Source organism: Trachinotus anak, unplaced genomic scaffold, assembly GCF_046630095.1.
Source record: "Trachinotus anak isolate AG129_WGS33_773 ecotype Australia unplaced genomic scaffold, CSIRO_AGI_Tana_v1 ptg000019l, whole genome shotgun sequence".
Classification (NCBI taxonomy): Eukaryota; Metazoa; Chordata; class Actinopteri; order Carangiformes; family Carangidae; genus Trachinotus; species Trachinotus anak.
Genome location: NW_027273870.1, coordinates 17,078,351 through 17,093,386, shown reverse-complemented (window position 1 = coordinate 17,093,386; position 15,036 = coordinate 17,078,351). Strand labels below are relative to the sequence as shown.

The following is a 15,036-nucleotide window of genomic DNA, read 5'->3' as shown; positions in this document are numbered from 1 at the left end:
TGTATCTGTATGAAGCCTCACCTAACCTGAGGATTATATAATGAAAGGTGATTATCCAGCTAAACATGTCTGGATTAGAGGTGTAACTGGCTGCCTCTGTCCTCAAGAACAAAAAGGGCAATGATATTGTCTTGCTGCAGATATGCTGTGGAGGCAGCTGGATGAATTTATATTTCATTTCAATCTATTTCGGTTTGAATGACTTTAGACTCAAGATGCAATGTTATTATTGAAAAACCTGTGGATCGATTACAGACAAGCACTGTCAAAACCCACATAAGTTTATTTAAAAGTCTAGTCAATGTTTCAAAATCTTTGTCACAGATAATGGCTGAATCCAAATGCAGATGTTGTCTTTTATTTTAACACAGGCAGACAATGATGATGAAATGGAGGAAAGCTGAGGCTGGAGCTGAGGGGGAGTGAGCCAGGAGTAGGCTTGGCACAGGGGATCCCGAGGAAGTGAGCTGGCTGGCAGGCTTGGCTTGGCGAGGTAGGTGATCCTGAAGACAAGGTGGCCAGGTGTAAGATGAGGCTGGCAGGCAGGCAAACAAGCAGGCCAGGCACATAGATTCTCTCATGCTAGAGAGAACTGCTCGAAGCCTAGCGCATCGACAAACCATAGACAGCAAAACAATCTGGGGGGGACTAGCTGTCGGTGCAGGGTTCTTATAGTGGCTTGATGGGCCAGTGACAGAGGGCAAGGGGCGAAGGAGGAACAACACGAGAGACAGACAAAATCAAAATACATGAAGCACAACTCAATTCATACTGAAAAGGCAGAAAATAACAGAAACACACGGAACACACAGGCAGGTGTCACAGAAGAGGGATTGTGTCAGTTTCTACAGTGTGAGCGACCAAATGTCAATGTCCATAAGACACAAACTACAACTTGAATTTAAACACATTTAACAATAAATGAGGGTTCACTGTTAAATGTAAAGTAATGTGACTCTTATAGATCCAAGTCAGAAACTGCACTACTGGCACCAGCACACTGAAATCACTGACTGACAAAGAGATGAAACACCTCTGACCAGACAACGAACACAAAAACAAGGGAACAAACTATCGAGCCCAAAAGTCTGAGAGCACTTTCCCATTTAGTCTCAGACTTTTGGACCCCACTAAATATAAATGATGAAAATGAATAACACACATGAGGTTATACCTTAGGTTTTGAGCCCCCCCCCCCCCTTATAAATCCTGATGAGTTGGCTGTGACCATTTACCACATGAAGTCAGTGCCTATGCTCTCTGTTCCACCACATCAGGACACAGGTAACAAATGGAACAGAAACTAAAGCAGCCGGAAGATCACCAATTATAAATGAAGTCAGAATAAGAAAGAAAATAAAGGGCATCATGCAGGTATATTTCAGTATTCTTGAGTCCTGTTTATTCACCAGACTCACTTAGCTGCACAAACATGTTGTGAATTGCTCTTTTTTAGACAGGTGAACACCACCTGCTAATGAGGAGGTGCTTGTTTGTGAGATTTGATCATTACCATTACCACCTGCCATTTAAGGCTGCCTGTTCTGCTTCATTAGTGTGAAAGTTTCATTCACAAAAAAGTCATTCAAGAATAATAATTAAAAAGAGTTTCACACTGCAGAGCTTCAAGTCTGCTGTCAGAAACAAGGAAACAAAAAGTCAGTATTAGAAGACCGAAAACAATGATGGTATGTTGAACAGAATATTATTTTTGTATATATTTATACACCATAATTGAAAAAATGAAGAAAAAAACGCAGGCTAAAATGGTTTGGAGAAGCACAGCTCAGCCAATGCAGCCATTAAACCATGGTATCTTTGGTTGTTCACTGTGTATTAACTGCAGTCTTGGAGCTGGCAGATAATGAACATACTGTATATATGGCAATAAGTATGAAAAAGTGCTATATGAGCAACAGAAGAGAACACACGAGGGAATAATTCAAGGGGATCAAAAGGTTAATTAACTCACAGCTGAATAAGATGTAGATGTCCATTTAAGCCTGAAGTGACACGTCTTCATACAGACACATGGGGTGTTTATTGATGCCAGTATAATGACAGTGGATTCACTTTTTGAGGTTTAGGCTAAGGACGCTTTGTAAAGCTATCTCCACAGTGTCAGGTAAGTGTGTAACTATGTGCGTGTGTCTTTGTGTGTGTGTCTTTGTGTGTGTCTTTGTGTGTGCCCGCACTCCACATATACATAGCTTGAGTGACAATCCTTTCCTCTTTGTACTGTCCATGCTTCCATCACAGAGCGTTTCCTAACTGACAGTGTTCACTGACTGACTGCTGTTTGTTAGTTAAGTCAGGCTAAGGATTTAGAGGGATTTCAGGTCCCTGGGGCCATTTCCTATTGAACGGTACACTGTTTATTGACTGCTGACTTGTCCCAAACATGCTCACTATTCTCGCTGAAAGGACACAGTAAATTCAACCTGTGAACAAGGTCAGAACTGTCATTTCCTTAGTTGCAGTCTATGATATCAATTGTACATAAGCCTTGGTGTGGATATCAGTGACCTTTACAAAAATATATTAACAAAACTGCAGTCACTTTGACCATTAAAGAGGTGTGCAACTGTCCGTACAAAATCTCCATTGTTCCTCTCCTTGGCATTTTCTTTGCTCTGGTCAGTACCTGAACTTTGTCTCACGTCACTGGACAAACCTACTTCATGACCCATCACTCACTTAAATGTCACACCTCGCTTTAAAGTAGCAAAATATTTTCTGCCTTGTCATTTCAGTTAAAAAATGCTGTAATTTTATAGAAGCGTGACCAGCAGGTGTACATAAGCAACTATATTTTCATCAGGCAGTCCACTAAGTAGAGCAAAAAACTTTGTTGTGCTCCTGAGAAAACAAAAACTGCACGTAAGGCATAATCTAATTTTTTATACTTTATCTCCTTCCTTTCACTTTCCTCCCTCTCTCTTTTCTTGCCCAGTGAGGCAGTGCTGCACTGGGAGACTGTGGAGGAACCTATTCCCCTGTGCGATCAGACCCTTGCCACGTTCAAATATGCTTAGTGCATCTAACCAAAGCCCTTATCTAGCACTTTGCATTTTTTTTGGAGTGGAAACTGATTTCACCCCTTACCTCCTCAAAAAAAAAGACAAGTGAGAGCAATAATGTTGTGCATTTCATGCACCAGTCAGCTCCCAAAGGAGTGTAGACCTCTGAATTGTTGACTTAAGTAGAAATCAACTTTTGTAGTTGGCTTGGATTGGCTGGGCGCAGTGGTGCAGTTTTGATCAGCATGAAGCGAAATCTTGAAATGCTGCTTATAAGGCCACTTCCTCTGCAGATGCAGTGCTATAAGGACATTTTCAATTTTTTTCAATCCTGAAATGACATTTATATTCTACTCATTAGTTTTGCCAGTAACATTTTGAGGGAAAAGTGGCAGTGCAAATACTAGATACTAGACAAGCTTCAGGCGACAAAAACTCTGTGGTTTGGTTTTACATTCATTACATTAAACATGTACTGAACGCCTCAAGTCACTTCTGACTTTTTCAATATTAAAGGAAGACCACAATATTTCCCTGATATACAGATATTGAACAAATGAACATGTTTTTTTTTAGGCTCAGCGGTGGTTGTGGTCCAGGATGTAGAGTAGGTTGTTGATACTAATGACAGAGTTGGTGGTTTGATCCCTATTCATGGTGTCCTTGGGCAAGAAACTGAATCCCGAACTGATCTTGGTGATTAGAACAGAACCATGCATGGTAGCTCAAATCTATCAGTGTGTGTGAATGGATGAGTGAGAGACAAACTGTAAGTCATACAATAGTTATAAATGCAGCCATTTACCAATTATGTTTGCAATTACAAATGTTTTGGAGCAAATGCTGACTGGATTCCATTAACATGATGAGAAAATGTTAATGAATGCATCTGGCAAGTCAAATATGTTGATAAATCAGCATATCAGTGAAATGTTCATTAACAATATATATCTTTTTTTTTTTTTTTTTTTTTTACACAAAAGTATATATATTTGTTGCTAAACAATGTGTGCTCATAGGGACTGCAGCATTATTAAACCTCAGAGGCAACATGCTCGTTGACGTCTAACTGAAACCAAGATCTTTCCCACAGATGGTAGTCAGAATGTGAACACTGTTCTCTGGTGTCCTACACTCTGTAAGCCCACCATCTACCCCAATTAACCTTGGGAAGCAGCTGGATTTCTCACAAGAGTCCATCTTGCCAGGCTCCAAGCTATTCGCCTGTGGCTAAGCCCCAATGAGGGACAAACTTCTGGCAGCTATGGAAAAGCTGTAAGTGTGCCTTCTAAGCGCCGATTTTCCTTACAGAGACAGCAAGAATCTTCTACCGACATGCTAACTAGCCTCCAAAGCCACTCAGACTGTGGTTTGTTGTGTTGTGTTCCATCTTCAGTGCTCTCCTACTATGTCATAGACATAATAGACAGATGGTTTATCCAATAACCTGCAAAGTATTTTTTGAAAGCACCTGGCCTTTTTCCAAACAGTTTCCAACAAAGCCTTCCCATATGGTTCTGTGTAACAAACCATCTGGCGTGTCATGTTACACCCATAGGTTACACCCCAACCCCATTCTGGTGATTCTGGTGCGGTGCAAAAAAGTTATGCCTCTGAATATAATCAATTGAACTATTGCATTTGTCACTACAACATATTTGAGAAAACAGTTTAATAATATGTAAAGCTGATTTGATATTTTAATTAAAAAAAAAAAAAATTGTACTCCATGTTTAAACACACATGCGTGTGCTGTTTATATGTCAGCAAGAGACGTTAAGAGAGAGGCTATGGGAGGCGTCTTTGCTTAATGACATGTTCACTTATTGGTGACTGTTAATGTCATATGAGGAACTAATTGCCTGCACTGTTGCCTCATTAAGCACAGCATGACGTCCTGCCACGGGGCATTGGCTGCACACCTCGCTACAATCACTGCTATCTCAATATCTCCCAAGTTTTACTCCATCTCCTGCTTTGCTGTTCATTCTCCTTCTCCATGTGCAGCGTTTACACTCCTTTTGGGGGGGGGGGGGGGGGGGGGGGGGGGGGGGGGGGGGCTTCTTTGAAGGTTTGTTCATGGATTTCATTTCTTGCTGTGGAAGCTTTTCAGACAGTCCACCTTTTTGTTCAGCAGTCCTGTCAATTTCCATCTCAGCTTCAGGCTGTTTATTTATTTTTATATTCCTGATCTGGAGTAGTTGGCTCGTCTCTCCCCTTCCCTCTCCATCCATTCACCCTTCCTTTTCGCACATGCCTTGCCTTTGGGCTGCGCTTCCCTCCCTCCATCTGCGCTCCACCTCAACATCTCCCCCTCTTTTATTTATGTGAATATGCTGATGGGGCAAACCCAGGTAAAGATAGACATTTTTTTTTTCTAGTTACAGGGCGAGGAACAGAAATCAAAATAATGAAGAAGTGAGAGGGCGGAAGAGTGAAAGAGCACACACAATTAATCACTGAGCTGTCATTTGTCCTAAAAAGCTAAGCCATTCATCAAAAGGAGCAATAGAAAAATACGGAAAGGGTGAACAAGAAAGAGAGGAGAGAGAGAAATATCACAGGATGTATGTAGGATCTAAATTGGGTCAGTGGCAAATAATGTGGTTGTGGTAGTGCTGAGTTTTGCTTTGGCGTTGGAACAGCAGGCTGGTCGGAGATTGGCATCAGCAGGAGAGTAATTCAATCTCAGAGATCTCAGAGATAAAACAAGAAATAAGGTAACCTCGAATCTCCAGAGCAACCTGACCATATACACCTCAAATTCAGCTGCATGTCTCTACCTCGAAACCACGCGGTAAGTTGCAAAACATGGAATTGAGTCCAAAACAGCATCACCTACATGCCAGAGGGACCCGTTGTGTTTTCTCCAAAGAGTTCACATAAACCAAACAAAAGAGCAAGAGAAGTATAGAATAAACAAAGAATGAAATAACACATTTCACCTGAGGGAATGTCATTCTGACAGTCTGTCATTTTATGTGACAGGGGTCATTCTTTCTTTTGCATTGCTGGCTGAAGCCTGTCACGAAACATTAGAAAAATGAAAACCTGTTCTGTGACAATGTCTATGAATTTAGATTGAAAACCCCCCACATCAGTTCTTTTTGTGTGCGGCCCTGCTTGTCAGAGTTAAGGACAAATCACAGGTAGGGTTAATGGGATCTGTCTGTGTCAGAACAGTCCTCAGAGAGAGAGTGTGCCAGGAAGAAAGACTGATAAAATGAGCGAAAGGTGAAAGTGGAAGGTGACGGTGGCGGCAGATGATAGCGGCGATAGGAGGTAGGGCTGAGACAGGAAGGGGGAAAGACAGAGGGAGCTGCTTCTTGTGCAAAGCCAGGAGCCATACGGGGATAAAGTTGGGAACGTGACACGTGGTGAAAAGAATAATGCACCTTGACAGAACAGCACTCTCTGCCAACACTACCAATGATTCCCCCCTGAAGCAGAGTGATGTGGAGTGCGAGCAGCACCTGTGACACCAACTGCCACCCTGGGGGAACATCAGCTCAACTAGCCACCTGTCAAAATATGCACTCGCCAACATCAGACTGCCTATGAAATTAAATGCATTTCATGTGATTGACTTAACTTTTGAGATGTGATGACTGTGTCTCTGCTGAGTTCAAATGTCTCTCAGTTTGTCAGACACTTAGGGACAATTAGCATTATTCACACCTTGCTGTCATCAGTAAACATCCTGTGGTTGCTGAAACAGTACCAAACTTGTAAGTAACCTGACTATGAAACTTTTGAAAGAAGTTTATTCTTCCTCTTAAAATGAGGAATTTAACTCATGAGCAATAAAACTTTTGCTGTAACAGTCTTACTTTACTGACTGAGGTCAGATAACAGATTAATATGTGAATAGTTTTATCATAAAAGTAAAGTAAAATAAGGTGTGAATGAACCATAGGAAACTTTGTTGTTGTTCTTGCTTTTAGTTTCATTCCTCTCGCTCTCAGTCAGGTTGCCTAATGATGAAGGCTTTAAAGCCGCTGGCTTAAGAGAAGACTGAGAAATGAAGGAAAATCCAATGTGTTATTATCCTGCAACAACCCATGGGCACAGGTTGCTGGGTCTCTCTTTAAAGCCGAACTGAAATTTGAATTCTTGTCACTTTTTGTGGCAGGAAATACAAATTAAAGTGTAATGACGCTGAAGGTATTGTGCACATTTTTCCATTTTTTACGCTCCAAGCCTCTGGGCAGGTGCATTTCCCATGGCAGTGAATGATTGATGTTTGTTGCTAGGAGACATGCTGTCAACATCTGTTGTGCATTCGTCACTGGAGCCTGTCACACTTTAAAGCCTATCAACCTTGATACAGGAGTGACAAAAACACAGTGTTGCTTATGTACCATAGGCGTTTTAAGTTGTCTGTCCCTGGACATTTGGGAGGTTTTGTAATGTGTGCAAAGTCAAAATGTGCATAAAAGCAGCACCTATAGTGACTGGTGTAGGTGTACACATTTACACCTGACTCATGTTTCCATCTGGCTGATGATTGGTTGACTGAACTTGCTGCTGCTCTCCAGTTGCTGTACACGGGCAGTCTGGAGAGCTACAGCCGCATGGAAGCACATTCACTGAAAAATGCTGGCAACTCTCTTCATGAGAGAGGAGTCAAGGTCTGCCCAAAAAGTCACTAGATTTATTACTCAACACACTTTTTGAAAAATGGTTACTAAAGGGGTCACTGAAGGGGTCTTAAAAGTAAATAAGTTGGCGCCACTGTATTTGGCTGTTAGAACTGAAGTGATGTTACAGACTGTTTTCAGCCACACAGATATTAATCAAATAAACCGAGGCACAACAGAGTGTCAGCTGGAACCAAAAGTTCATGTCTCCTAGGGGCAATGTCACTCCGAAAAAATAAATAAAACTTACATTTCTTCTTTTTGTTAAGAACAATTTTTACACGTCTTAACAAACACAGAGGATTATATACACACATACTGTATGTATAATATTGATATTCTGTTTGATATGAACTTTAAGCTCCTGACCTGTACCTACATGATTTTATGCATTACACTGCTGCCACATGATTAGCTGTGTGTATGTAAGTACAGAATATATACGTATAGGTTGTTTCAGTTCAGCTTTAACATATAGGCTGTGTTACAGCATATACACTCAGCATTGCATTTTTGTAAATAAATTTCAAACAAACAAACAAACAAACAAACAAAAAAAAGCAAATGTTACAAAAAGCTGAGAAGTGCCTCAGGAAGTCATTTTCAGGGCAAGTGTAGGAGATGGTGAGCAGTTCCTTTGATCTTTATCAGAAAATTTATGCAATTTCCCGTCCTGTGTGGTGTCAGTGTCGAAATTCAGCTTGTGTTAGCGCTACGGTATGTAAATAGAGGTTTACTAAGTAATCTCAGAGCTAATGGCTGGCTGAGAGGCAAGGGAGGTTATGGTTGTATACTTAATGGAAAACCTGCACTGCTTTGTGCTGTAGTAATGGGAGGAGATTATCTTGCTATGCAGAAGGACTGGATGAATGCTCCTCCACAAATTGCTCATACCCTCTCCTTCCTTTGCACCAATCATCCTCTCTCCCATTCTAGATATTTATTATTTATATTATACACATACCTGGCGTAGAAGCTTTAATCATGCTGACATGGAGGCTGAGGGACAAATGACAGATGGTCAAGATGGACTTTTGGGTTGCTCATGCATTTTATTTGTCTAATATACTTACTTTTTTTTTGTTTTAAACAATGCACTTTCACTAAATAATGTTTTGAGTATCTATCTCTGTATATACTTCATCATCCTCCTTTCCTCTGATTTGAGTCTCATATCTTTTTCTATTTTCAGATGCTGCTGATTATTCTTTACTTTTGTCAGCTCATGGGCAATGGCACTGTGTTAAATATCCATCTGACAGGCTACCTAATGTTTATCCCCAAGATCGATACCACAGCGCCACCATCCAGACTTCATTCTTCAACCACAATTGATTGCATGTCTTCCTCTGAACTGGCCTGGACATGGTAAAACCTGACAAATCCATATGGTTTGGTGTCCATGTGATCGGAGAACAGTGTCAATTAAGCCTGTGCCTGTCAAATATTGGCTACTTATTACCTTGTTTAAACAGGCCTATACCTGTCAATTTTTCTATTTCATTTTAAAAGTATTGCCTTAGGGTAGGTTGGAAATGTAAGGATGAGTTAAACATTGTGATAATGATTAGCTTTTTATGAAAATGTAAACATAGGACTTAACCATCTCTAAAATCTACTCTGTCAGTCTCATTTGTACTTATTCACTTATCATCTTTGGACGCAATCTCCTTTTCTTTGTTCTGTAGGTCCTACCTTCAGTCCTATATATTGTCAGTAATTAAATTACACAAACGCAAGCACACACAGGAGAAAAAAAAACACACAAAAAAAACACCCAAACAAACAAAAATCATCAAGGACAATTTCTTTGATTGAAAGTGGTTTGAATGAAAACCACTGAGATGTGGATTAATTAACTGTGGAACTGTGTTGAATAGTTTCGGTAAAAACAAGATTCCACTCACCTATTAGGGTGGCAGAAGACATTTCAGAGATGGATGTGTCAAAACCTGGATAAAAACCAACCAGACAGACAGAAACCAAAAACTACAATGGCTTCCATTTTTTTTCTTCGGTCAAATCTGGATAATTTTCTCTGATCTGTACCAAATTGTTTAAACTTAGACCTCAACACCATATTTCATTTAACCAGATCTGCACAAATATGTAACAGGTTTTTCTCTGGCCATGGCCCATCCCTTCAACAAGTGTGGTGCAAATCACTTCAGCAGTTTTGTGTAATCCTGCTTAAAACAAACAAATGACCAACCAACCAACCAACCAACCAACAAACCAACCAACTCTAGAATTAAATTACTTACCAAATTACATAGTTATTCTAAGAACTATTTTTTTCCAGGTTAAATAAGGTCTTAACTTATTTCCCAACATACTGATCTAAATTCTGTTTCAAAGTCCTCTCCACACTGGCAATAATAATTCTAGTGGAGACATACTGAAACCTTTATTTATTCATTCATTTTTTGGGCTGAGCGTAAAAATCCTTCAGACTTAAGACCATATGTGACAAACCATGTGTGAGATTTTAAACTGGAGAATGTAAACTCCCCAAGGTGCCGGTAAGGACCTGATCTCGGTAGCTACAATGGTAACTACAACCCTGGCAAAATAAGGGTAATTGAGAATTTTGGGTTAACCAACCCTAAAGAAGTACATCAGAAATCTGTAACCACCCATGACCTAAACATGTTGAGACTGCTGTAAGAACCCTTCTGGTAGAGTACAGTGTGTGTCTTGGCTGTACCAACTACACTGAGAGCGTATGAGAGTTTGGTGGTCAGCAGGTCAGCTGTGAGTGCTGTGCACCTGTCTGAGAGCTGCTGCTGTGGGTGGAGTATGAGGTTCACCTATGCACAGTTCCACGCATGCTTTTTCATTTTCACTAGATTCAAGAGCATCTCTCGAGAAAGCAATACCATGAAGACCATGAGAGGACTCTGTCATCCTCTTGTGTCCGTGACAAGAACGCAGACATCCATTAACGTAACAGAGGTGTATCTCAGGAGCACTTCACTTCAAGCTACTGAAAATATGTGGCCCCTGTCTAGACCACCTATTTATAGATAAATAGTTTGGCATCAGTAGCCTGAGTATTCATTTATGCCATTTCAACTCATTTAGCCCTCATGTTCTTTTTGCAAATTAATGAATATACAATGTAATGGTCTGTTAACCCAACACTGATGAAGTAAAGCTGATAGTAATGAGATGCACAGAGTTAATCAAAGCGTTTACAAATAGACAAGCACATGAATCCACATGCATTTACACCCTACTCCCTCCAGTTGACCATTAATTTAATTGACCACGCTTGTTGTTGTTCATCTGCTACTTTTCAACCATGGAAAATAACATAGTTATCAATTAATGCTCTGACGGTTTTCCAACCAGTAATGTGTCACTGAAATGCTATGTGGATTGACTTTTATATTCTCTGCCGTGTGCTGTGATCAAAGGAGCTCTCCTCCTATATTTGACAAAGGGAATGTGTTTACAGCTTGCTTTCTCAAGAGAGTTTTTCACCTTTTATATCTATTTCTAATGGTTTGAGCTTTTTGTTTCAACTTAATAAAGAACACACAGCTGTGTGTATACTACTACTACTACTACTACTACTACTACTAATAATAATAATAATAATAATATTACAAAATTGTCACAATTTCCAACTCTCCTCTCTTATCCAATACACCTTGTTTTTTCTGTGTATTATTTTGGCTATCTTGCCTTCATCAGTGGTGTCAATTCATTGATCCATCATGGGACCAAATGAATCACCATAGATTCTATATATACAAAACTTACAAAAATTAGACAATTAGTCTTTGTTGATAGAAAATTTTCAAGACAAATATCAGTGACCGTAACATTAAGGTATTTCTCTTGCAGTTTTTCTCTCTAACTAACTGGATTTGGTATGTATTGAAGACTAATATATTTCACAGACTAAGAAATGTATGGAATAGTATGCTGAGTAAAAATGACAGAGAAACTGTGGGGCATATGGAAATACATTTTAATCATTTCTTTTTCAGTGTTAAGGTGACAAAACAATGTTGAATGTATTTTTGTGTTTTTAAGGAGGGCCTTGTGTCTCCTTAAACACTATTTATTTTGCTTTAAAACTTTTAGAGCCACATTCTTCTCATTCAAACATTCATTTTTGTCTCCATCAGTAATTTACTGCAGCGTCACCCTGCACAGTTCCTCTGTTACTGATGCACTGTTGTCTTTGATTCATTTTATTACTGTGGCAGATGTCTGCCGTTACTATGAGGACTGCCACAGTTGGACGTATACAGACAAAACAGAAGCACACACACTCATAAACGCACACGCGCGCTTGGCTGATATTGGCCATAGCCAACACAAAGTAATCTGGCAGTATGATTGTATGGCTGGCAGTGTATTTTGTTCAGCTCAGTCAACATGTTGAATTTAATTTCCTTTCTCTGTCCTTCAGCTGGTGCAGTTTTTTTTTTTCCTCCCAGGGCAATATTTCATTCTTTTGTGTGCGCTCACTGTTTCCACACACATTTTCCTCTCCATCTACATACAGTCTGTAGTATATGATGTCTGCCTCTCTGTGTGTTTGTGTTTGCTGGTGTGGCTTTTATCCGTGTGTCTGTATGAATTCAGTCTGTCTCATCTGCCTCTCTGTCTTGATCTGCTTGTCTGTCTGTCTGTCTGTTACTTTCCCTCTCTCTTTCTCTCTCTCCACCCGCCAGACACACCCCATCCACCACCAAAGCACACACACGCACACACACACACACACACACACACACACACACGCACACACACACACACACACACACACACACACACACACACACACCTCTTTTTTCCGGGTTTCCTTAAATCTCCCCACTGCTGAGAAAGTGTGTGACAGTAGTATATGCACAGTGTGCGAACGACTGACGGGGATTTTAACTGGCTACGTCACAACTGAAGGGGAAGGGAGAGAGGGAGGGACGGGGGAGAGGAGAGGAGGAGAGCAAACGATGAACAGAGACAGAGAGAGAAAGAGAGACGGAGAGAGAGAGTACAGAGGGATATATTGACTCAGAGCTGGTGTACATGCTCCTCAGTGTGTGAGAGGAAGAGGACGTGAGAGCAGGCAAGATGGAGTGCTGGCACAGATGAAGACTGTCCCTGGGTATGTATTTGTGGATGGCTATGTGTGTGTGTGTGTGTGTGTGAACTTGCGTGTGCACGACTCTATATGTAGGATGGGTGAGAGAGAATGAGTTTGTAAGCAACATGCTGCAAGTGATCATTTGTATCTGGGTATACAACCAGTGAATTAGGGTGTTGTTACATAAGATCTGTATCAATCACTGAATGAGTGAATATTGAAGACGGGAAAAGGCAGTTTGTGTCTTCATCTCTGGGTAGGATCTTACCGCACGTGTGTGTGACAGAGAGAGAGAGTCTGTTTAAGTACTGTAACTTCACATCATGAGGAAGCAGGGATGTGCGGTAGGAAATGCAAGTTTCCAACTGAGTTAAGTCCAGGTCTGACTGGATATGGAGGGTATACTGGCTAAATAGGCAGCAAATGAGAGATTACCTCAGTGTATAAGCATGTGTATGAGTGAATGTAAAAAAGAGAGTCAATATTTTATGATGCGCTAGAGGTCAGTTATAGCAGTATGAAAGTAAACAAGAAAAGCTCAATGTTATTGGTATTTTAATAGTATTTTTCTAATTACCTACACCAAAGAATCACATTAGTACCAGTTTTGATCAGTTGCTAATTTTTGCATGGCTTTTACATATAACTGAGACATTTTCAATTGAAAGACAGATATCCTCTCTATTTGCAACACGCACGCGGCACATGGCAGCGTACAGGACAACATACATGATCATTCAAACACACACACAAGTTAAACACAACTTTACCCAAAATGACTGTGTTGCAAAGGCAGATCATACCGGCTTAACTGCTTTAAAAGAAACCCAGACATTACCTAGATATCAATTAGTCAGTTGACAGAAAGCTTGTTTGCAGCAATTTTGACAAAATGCTAATCATTCTCTCTTTCCAGTTTCCCAAATTTGAAGATTTGCTGCTTTTCTCGACTTCATTTCGCTGTAAATGTGGCTTTTAGACTGTAGGTCAAAATGAACAATTTGAAGACATCAGCTTGGCTTCTTGGGAACTTGTGCCGCACATTTTCCACAATTTTCTGACATTTTATAAGATTAACAATTAATCAAAACACTGAAAAAATAATAAATAGATTAACCATTGATTAAATTAATGATTGTTAGTTTTATCCCTGCAGTCAACACTTTGATGTGCTTTTCAAAGCAACGCAAGATAAATACCAGAGCTCCAAATAGGCTAATAATTTGCATCCGCATAACAGCTGCAGCAGTCAAAAACTAAAAGAGAGAAATGATTTCACTTTGGGTAAAAACCGTCTTGAAAATCATGAGAACATTTGCTAAACACAGACAAACTGCACAGACATAAAGGAGCGGAGGTCACAAAATGACACTAATCAGCAGCAACATGATGGACATATGCAATATATAGGGGGATGGCAAGTGACTTGTGTCCTCAGATGACTTGCCTCTGCAGTAGTCTCTGCAATGTTGAATTTCACATTGTGAAAGTACTTGTTCATGTTTTGTTTTTTTTAATCTACCCCTGTTTGTTTTATATAGTATAGTACAGTAGTATAGTAATATATTATAGTATAGACTATATTGACGTTTTATTATCTAGTTCTTTATTTTGATCTAGTTCTCACAAATTGAGCATCATTAATATTAAGTGACTGCTTTTGGAAGTTTAATGTGGGCCATCACCAGTAAACAAAGGGGCCGTTGTCACGTCCCAGTTTGAAATTTGTCTCTGTGATCATTAGAATCAAATCGATGCTTGAAATAATCAAGAGACAGCAGCACTGTGGGAGTGCATTAGAGAAAACGTGTCTTCAGAATCTCTTAATCACTGTGAGGAAATCAGGAAATCATAGCATTTGGCTTAACTAGGCTGGAGTTTAGTAACAGTTATTACGCTTCATTTAGTGACAAATATGCTAAGGACTGACAAAGGCTTCAAATAGCATTATGTAAATATTGCTCTGGGGACTTGCAGATGAGAGAGAGAGAAGTGAAGGAAAGAGATAAGGGAAGGATTAGAATTAAGTGCAGATACACAAGTGACATCACTTGTCCATACTTTACAGCAAAACATTTGAATATTCATTCAGAGCACAGACGTGGTGTGCAGCTGACACATTGTGTGAGTCACACCTGAAGTGCCAAAGATTCTGGAAAATTCTATTTTGGCTCTTGAGAAGTCAGGATTGCATCAACGGATGAAAACAGAAACATATTTTCGACTTTCTCCAGGATGTGTTGTGAATTTCAACACATTGCCAGTGTTGACCCCC

General features: G+C 40.1%; 1 protein-coding gene across 1 annotated transcript in view; it reads left to right on the top strand.

Moving 5' to 3' along the window:
* The first annotated feature begins 12,642 nt into the window (after nucleotides 1-12,642).
* doc2g (double C2-like domains, gamma) overlaps nucleotides 12,643-15,036 on the top strand; it is a 30,391-nt gene continuing 27,997 nt past the window's right edge. The window contains exon 1 of the mRNA XM_071504444.1: nucleotides 12,643-12,782. The gene's annotated coding sequence lies outside the window, so the exon portion shown is untranslated. The remainder of the gene's footprint in view (nucleotides 12,783-15,036) is intronic.